The sequence below is a fragment of the Cetorhinus maximus genome, chromosome X (assembly GCF_964194155.1).
Source record: "Cetorhinus maximus chromosome X, sCetMax3.hap1.1, whole genome shotgun sequence".
Classification (NCBI taxonomy): Eukaryota; Metazoa; Chordata; class Chondrichthyes; order Lamniformes; family Cetorhinidae; genus Cetorhinus; species Cetorhinus maximus.
The window spans coordinates 17,024,962-17,033,112 of NC_135917.1; positions in this window are offsets into that span (position 1 = coordinate 17,024,962).

Consider the following 8,151-nt stretch of genomic DNA (forward strand, 5'->3'; position numbering starts at 1 on the left):
ATCACTGCTGGGTATAATTTACAATGGAGCGGAGAAATAATGGGGGCTTGTATGAAAGGTATTGTAATAACTTTGGCTGATTTTAAACTTCATATAAATTTGGTCAAATCAAATTGGCAAAGGAAGTTTTGAGGATGAGTTCATAGAGTGTATTCGGGACAGCTTCTGAGAAGGATATATTCTCAAACCAACAGGGAAAATAGCTATTTTAGACTGGTAATTTGTTATAAGACAAGATTAATTAATGATATCATAGTATACAGCACCCTGGGCTTTATTAATAGGGGCACAGAGTACAAGAGCAGGGAGATTATGCTGTGTTTATATAAGACACTTTTTAGACCTCAGCTGGTGTATTGTGTACAGTTCTGGGCGCCACATTATAGGAAAAATGTGAACATATTGGAGAGAGTGCAGAAGAGGTTTACAAGAATGGTTCCAGGGATGAGAAACTTCAGTTATGAAGATAGATTGGAGAGGTTGGGACTGTTCTCCTTGGAGAGAAGAAGGCTAAGAGGAGATTTGATAGAGGTGTTCAAAATCATGAGGGGGCTGGACAGAGTAGATAGGGAGAAGCTGTTCCTGCTCATAAACGGATCGAGAACCAGAGGACACAGATTTAAAGTGATTTGCAGAAGAAGCAAATGCGATGTGAGAAACAACTTTTTCACACAGCAAGTAGTTTGGATCTGGAATTCACTGCCTGGAAGTGTGGTGGAGGCAGGTTCAATCAAGGCATTCAGGAGGGCATTAGATGATTATTTGAATAGAAACAATGTGCAGGAGTATGGGGAAAAGGCAGGAGATTGGCACTGACTCATAATGTTCATTTGGAGAGCTGGTGCAGACACGATGGGCTGAATGGCCTCCTTCTGCATCGTAACTGTGACGCTTGTGTTTAATGTTTATGCTTTTTTGTAAAAGGACATTTTAGTTAAAAAGAATTGTTATTTAAATCTGTCAATAACGTGTGCTAAGTCCTGGATGTATTGCCCTCTGGTGGAGAATAAGGAATAAAGGAACCTTCTGTTTTTCACCCCCCTGCCTCCTCCCCCTTTAGCCAGGAACAAATCAGTCAGGCGGTTTGCAGATTCGCTTTGGTCTAGAGAGGAGTGTTGGCTTAGGTATCTCTGTTTGTTTGCTTAGAAATGGAAGGTTCTGCTGTTCCACTGGTTTCTGTTCAGGTTCAACAGTTGCAGCTACAGGTTTGTCAGTTGAATCAAGTTCGGGTTTCACTAACTGGAGCAGATGTTTCCCAGAAATCTTCCACTGTGACTGGAGATCCCTGGAAATTTGGTTCCTTGGATTTGGCTTCTCTAATCTGGTCAGTGTGTCTCTTCCAGATTCCACAGGAAGTTTCAACGTCATAGGTCAGTGGTCCTCGACATTGATGATTCTTTCCAGGAGCCACTTTGGTGTCCCACAGTAATTTTGGACCCAGACAGACTGATCCAGATTAAACTCACGAGCTGGTTTACTTGTGTCATGTGACCTTTTCTGATTAAGTTACCTTGAACCAATCTTTCCTTTCAAATCCGGGCACAGCAAATCCAGTCTGGTACGCAGTCATCTTCCAAATATCAGAGCCTGTTGTTGAATGTGGAGTGTTATGATACGTCATCAAAAAGTTCTTCAGCTTCAACTTCCACCCCTATGGGGTTGCAATGCACTTTATTTATTTTTATTCTGATCTGGGAAAGCACCACCACAGTGGAAACATTGTTTGGATAAGTCACGGCTCTGTGGGACTGCTGTCGTTGCTTTGCAGGTGCCTTCCTGGCACATGGGACAATGAACACTGTTCACAGGAGTTGAACTTGGAGTGTGATAGTTACTGTTGGCAGCCTCAACTTCAGTAGCTCTGGACTCTGAAAGTGATAGTGATCTTTCTAACTCCAACAGCTCTGACAGCTTTCTGTCTCTCTCGAGTGCTTCTCAGCATAGTCGACTAGAGAGACAACCTTTGATTATTAATGTTCTACTTTCCCATTTGACATGTTCAACATCACCAAAGTCACATTTGGTTGCTAGTTACCTCAAACACCTGAAATATTGATCAATAGTCTCATTTGCTTCTTGCTTAGTGTGTTGGAAGACAATTGTTTCGTATCCTGTCTTTTCCTTGGCTATGCAGTCGGTTGTTAGTGCATTTTTTGCTGAGTCATAGTCATTTTACTCAGGTGTCGAGTGTCTCAAAAATATCTTCCAATTCTTCACCTCCATAGTGGAGAAATAAGGCCTTTTTTGTCTTGTCATCAGTGATTGCAAAACTAGGCATTGTGCCTTCAGTAGGTCACAGCCATTTTTACCAATGTGGGAATACAGATGGTGGCTCCGAATGCACATTGAAAGCTGGTAGACTGGACACAGACAACACCATGTTGATTGGAAAGGGAGCGATGAAACTTCTCTGTAATGATTCAAGATTTTTTTTTTGATTGGATAGTTATTTTGGTGAGATCAGTGTGTGTGTATATATACACTGGGCAAGCTTTCCCATTGCTAAACCTGAGCTGGAGTGCCTTTTGTGTGTCTCTAACACAGCCTCAGTGTGTCCCTAAAACTCCAACTTAAAATGCCTTCTGCAGAAAGTAGACAAAAACCTCCAAAAGTTTCATACCGGAAGCAATGTTTCTTGTTTTTCACCATCCTGTTACCATTGTGAAGTTCTTGGGGACAGAAACAGTTCTACGTCAGTGAGAGATATTTAGAATTAGAACTGCATGAACTGTTAAACATGGATCCTTTATTATTCTCTTCCTAGCAGGCTCCGTCTGCTGGTACATGTGTGTATGGTAGCCTCCAGTGGACAAAATGCATAATGAAATTTTCACTACACTACAGGGGATAATATATTTGCATGGATAGAAGATTTGTTAATTGACGTGAAACAGATTCTGGATAAATGGTTCATTTTCAGATTGGCAAACTGTGACTAGTGGGGCACCACAGGGATCAGCGCTGGGGCCTTAACTATTTACATCTTATATTAACAACTTTGATGTTTACAACCCATATTGATATTTTTTGATGAAGGGACTGACTGTACTGTAGCCAAATTTGCTGATGCTACAAAGACAGGAAAGCAAGTTGTGAGGAGGTTACAAAGAGCCTGTAAAGGGATACAGGTAAGTTAAGTGAGTGAGCAAATATTTGGCAGATGGAGTATAATGTGAGAAAATGTGATGCTGTCCACTTTGGGAAGAATAGAAAAACAGCATATTATTTAAATGGAGAGAGACTGCAGAATGCTGCAGTACAGAGGGATCTGGGTGTCCTGGTACATGAATCACAAGAAGTTCACATACAGGTACAGCAAGTGATTAGGAAGGGAAATGCAATGTTGGGGTTTATTACAAGGGGGATGGAGTATAAAAGTAGGGAGGTTTTGTTACATCTGTACAGAGCATTGGTGAGACCACACCTACAGTACTGTGTATAGTTTTGATCTCCGTATTTAAGGAGGGATATACTTGCATTGGAAACAGTTCAGAGAAGGTTCACTGGGCTGATTCCTGGGATGAAGGGGTTTGTCTTATGAGGAAAGGTTGAACAGGTTGGGCCTAGACCCATTGGAGTTTAGAAGAATGAGAGGTGATCCTATTGAAACATATCAGATTCTGAGGGGATTTGACAGGGTGGGTGCTGGGAGAATGATTCCCCTCATGGGAGAGTCTAGAACCGGGGGTGGGGAGACACAGTTTCAGAATAAGGAGTCTCCCATTTCAGATGGAGATGAGGAGGAATTTCCTCTCTCAGAGGATCATTAGTCTATGGAATTCTCTCCCCCAGAGAGCAGTGGAGGCTGGGTCATTGAATATATTCAAGGCTGAGTTACAGGTTTTTAATCGACAAGGGAGTCGAGGGTTATGGGGGATGGGAAGGAAAGTGAAGTTAAGGCCACAATCAGATCAGCCATGATCGTATTGAATAGCGGAGCAGGGGCCGAATGGCCTACTTCCTGTTTCTATTTCTTATGATCTTATGTTGTTATGTTCAGAGGGGCAGCAGTCTACATTGTATCCTCTTGTCCTTTCTGTGTCCCCACTTCCTTCCTTCCACTAGCACACCAGGTCAAACTTCCTCTGAAGTTCCTCCCTGCTTGAGCCCTGAACTCACATCTTTCCCCAGTTTCTCTCTTATCTCCCCTCATGCCCTCTCTGAGCTCATGTTATCTCTCATGTTACCACTCCTGCTGCCTCAATCCTATTCCTGCTAAACTGCTGACCACTCAATTTCCCCTCCTGGTCCCCACGTTAGCCGATATTGTTAATGGTTCTTTCTCTTTAGGTGTTGCCCCTCTCTCTAAATTTGTCATCATCGCCCCCTCCTCAAAAAACAACCCTTGACTGTCCCCCGCCCTTGCAAGCTACCATCCCATCTCCAACCTCCCTTTCCTCTCCAAAGTTCTTGAACGTGTTGTCACCTCCCAAATCCATTCCCATCTTTCCCAGAACTCCATGTTTGAATCCCTCCAATCAGGTTTCTGTCCCTGCCACAGTCCTGAAACAGCTCTTATCAAAGTCACAATGACATCCTGTGTGACTGTGACAAAGGTAAACTTTCCCTCCTCGTCCTTCTTGACCTGTCTGCAGCCTTTGACACGGTTTGACCACACCATCCTCCCCCAACACCTCTCCACTGTCGTCCAGCTGGGTGGGATTGATCTCACCCGGTTTCATTCTTATCAATCTAACTGTAGTCAGAGAATCACTTGCAATGGCTGATTTTCCTCACTGTTTGCTCCCTCACCGTTACCTCTGGCGTCCTGAGGATCTATCCTAGGCCCCCTCCTATTTCTCATTGACATGCTACACTGATGGCACCACGGTCTACCTCACAACCATCCCTCTCAACCCATTCACTATCTCTAAATTATCAGACTGTTTATCCAACACCCAGTACTGGCTGAGTAGAAATTTCCTTCAATTAAATATTGGGAAGACTGAAGCTATTGTTTTCAGTCCCCCTTCCAAACTCCGTTCCCTAGCTACCATCTCCAGCCCTCTGCAACAGTCCAGGAGTAAATCAGCCTGTTCACAACCTTGGTGTCATATTTGACTCTGTGATGAGCGGCCATGCACATATTTTAAGAATGCCTATTTCCACCTCCATAATGTCTCCCAATTTCACCCCTGTCTCAGCACATCTGCTGCTGAAACCTTCATCCATTCCTTTGTTGCCTCTAGACTTGACTATTCCAACACACTCCTGACTGCTCTCCCACATTTTACACTCCGTAAGCCTGAGGTCATCCAAATCTCTATTGCCCACATCCTGTTCACCCACCGCCCCTGTGCTCGCTGACCTCCCGGTTCAGCAACAGCCCAATTTTAAAATTCTCATTCTTGTTTACAAATCCTGCTATGGCCTCGCCTTTCCCTATCTCTGTAACCTCCTCCAGCCCCACAACCCTCCAAAATATCTCATCTTTTTAATCTGGCCTCCTGAGCATCCCTGATTCTCATTGTTCAGTCATTGGTGGTTATGCTTTCAGTTGCCTGGGCCTTACTCCTCTCCACCTCACTACCCTTCTTTCCTACTTTAAGATGCTCCTTAAAATCTGCCTTTTGGTCATCTGCCCTCTGTGGCTCAATTTTGTTTGATAATGCTCACATGAAGCACCCTGGGTCATTTTAGAGCATTAAAGGTACCATATAAATACAAGTTATTGTTGTTGAACTTTAATGATTCCCAGATTCCTTTATGCTTTAGTTAGAACTAGTTTGGGAATGGACATTAAGTGCGTCCATCATTTTTTCTTCCAATGGGTCAGACACTGTACATACCTGTACTGAATTTCATCGACCATAGTTCTGCCCACTTGCAAATATTTTCTGGATCCTCCTGTAATCTCTTGGACCACTTTGTCATTCTCTAGTCGACTATCATCCAGAGATTTGAGCAGTTTACTTTCAATTTCTGAATGCTGGTCACTTATGTAATTCAGAAACATGCAAGGCCCCAGCACCAGTCGCTAGATCATTCCACTTAGTGCATCATCCCCAAATTATAATTCCCCTATTAGGAGTGGGAAACCCCCTTCCACTAGCCTTGGGGTGCTGTGTCCAATTCTAACCCCCACCCCTGCCAATGCAGCAGCTGAGATTAACTAACTCAGGGGAGGTGATGGTGTAGTGGTATTGTCACTGGAGTAGTGATCCAGAGACCCAGGGTAATGCTCTGGGTACCTGGTTTTGAATCCTGCCATGGCAGATGGTGGGATTTGAATTCAATAAAAATCTGGAATTAAAAGTCTAATGATGACCATGAAACCATTGTTGATTGTTGTAAAAACCCATCTGGTTCACTAATGCCCTTTGGGGAGGGAAATCTGTCGTCCTTACCTGGTCTGGCCTAGGTGACTCCAGACCCACAGCAATGTGGTTGACTCTTAACTGCCCTCTGAACTGGCCCAACAAGCTGCTCAGTTGTATCAAACCGCCACAAAGTCCAGACGGCCCACTCGGCATCGAGCTAGGCACCGGAATCGACAACAGCAACCTCAGCCCTGTCGACCCTGCAGAGTCCTCCTTACAAATAGCTGGGGGCTGGGGGCCAGTGCCAAAATTGGGAGAGCTGTCTCACAGAATAGTCAAGCAACAGCCTGACATAGTCATCCTCACAGAATCATACCTTACAGACAATATCCCAGACACCACCATCACCATCCCTGGGTATGTCCTGTCCCACCGGCAGGACAGACCCAGCAGAGGTGGCAGCACAGTGGGATACAGTCAGGAGAGAGTTGCCCTGGGAGTCCTCAACATCGACTCTGGGCCCCATGAAGTCTCATGACATCAGGTCAAACATGGGCAAGGAAACCTCCTGCTGATTACCACATACCCCCCTTCCTCAGCTGATGAATCAGTGCCCCTCCATGTTGAACACCACTCGGAGGAAGCACTGAGGGTGGCAAGGGTGCAGAATGTACTCTGGGTGGGGGACTTCAATGTCCATCACCAAAAGTGGCTCAGTAACACCACCACAGACCGAGCTGGCTGAGTCCTAAAGGACATAGCTGCTAGACTGGGTTTGCGGCAGGTGGTGAGGGAACCAACAAGAGGGAAAAACATACTTGACCTCATCCTCAACAACCTGCCTGCCACAGATGCATCTGTCCATGACAGTATCGGTAGGAGTGACCACCGCACAGTCATTCTGGAGATGAAGTCCCACTTTCACAGTGAGGATACCCTCCCCTGTGTTGTGTAGCACTGCCACAGTGCTAAATGGGATAGATTTTGCACAGATCTAGCAACTCAAGACTGGACATCCATGAGGCGCTGTGGGCCATTAGCAGCAGCAGAATTGTACTCGAACACAATCTGTAACCTCATGGCCCGGCATATCCCCCACTCTACCATTATCATCAAGCCAAGGGATCAACCCTGCTTCAATGAAGAGTGCAGGAGGGCATGCCAGGAGCAGCACCAGGCATACCTAAAAATGAGGTGTCAACCTGTGAAGCTATAACACAGGACTACTTGCGTGCCAAACAGCATAAGCAGCAAGTGATAGACAAAGCCAAGTGATCCCACAACCAACGGATCAGATCTAAGCTCTGCAGTCCTGCCACATCCAGTCGTGAATGGTGGTGGACAATTAAACAACTCACTGGAGGAGGAGACTCCACAAATATCCCCATCCTCAATGATGGAGGAGCCTAGCACATCAGTGCAAAAGATAAGGCATTTGCTACAACCTTCAGCCAGAAGTGCCGAGTAGATGATCCATCTCGGCCTCCTCTGGAGGTCCCCAGCATCACAGGTGCCAGTCTTCGGCCAATTCGATTCACTCCATGTAATATAAAGAAACAGCTGAAGGTAGTGGATAGTGCAAAGGTGATGGGCCCCGACAATATTCCGACAATAGTACTGAAGACTTGTGCTCCAGAACTTGCTGCGCCCCTAACCAAGCTGTTCCAGTACAGCTACAACACTGGCATCTACCCGGCTATGTGGAAAATTGCCCAGGTATGTCCTGTACACAAAAAGCAGGACAAATCCAACCTGGCCAATTACCGCCCCATCAGTCTACCCTCCATCATCAGTAAAGTGATGGAAGGGGTCATCAACAGGGCTATCAAGCGGCACTTGCTTAGGAATAACCTGCTCACTGACGCCCAGTTTGGGTTCTGCCAGGGCCACT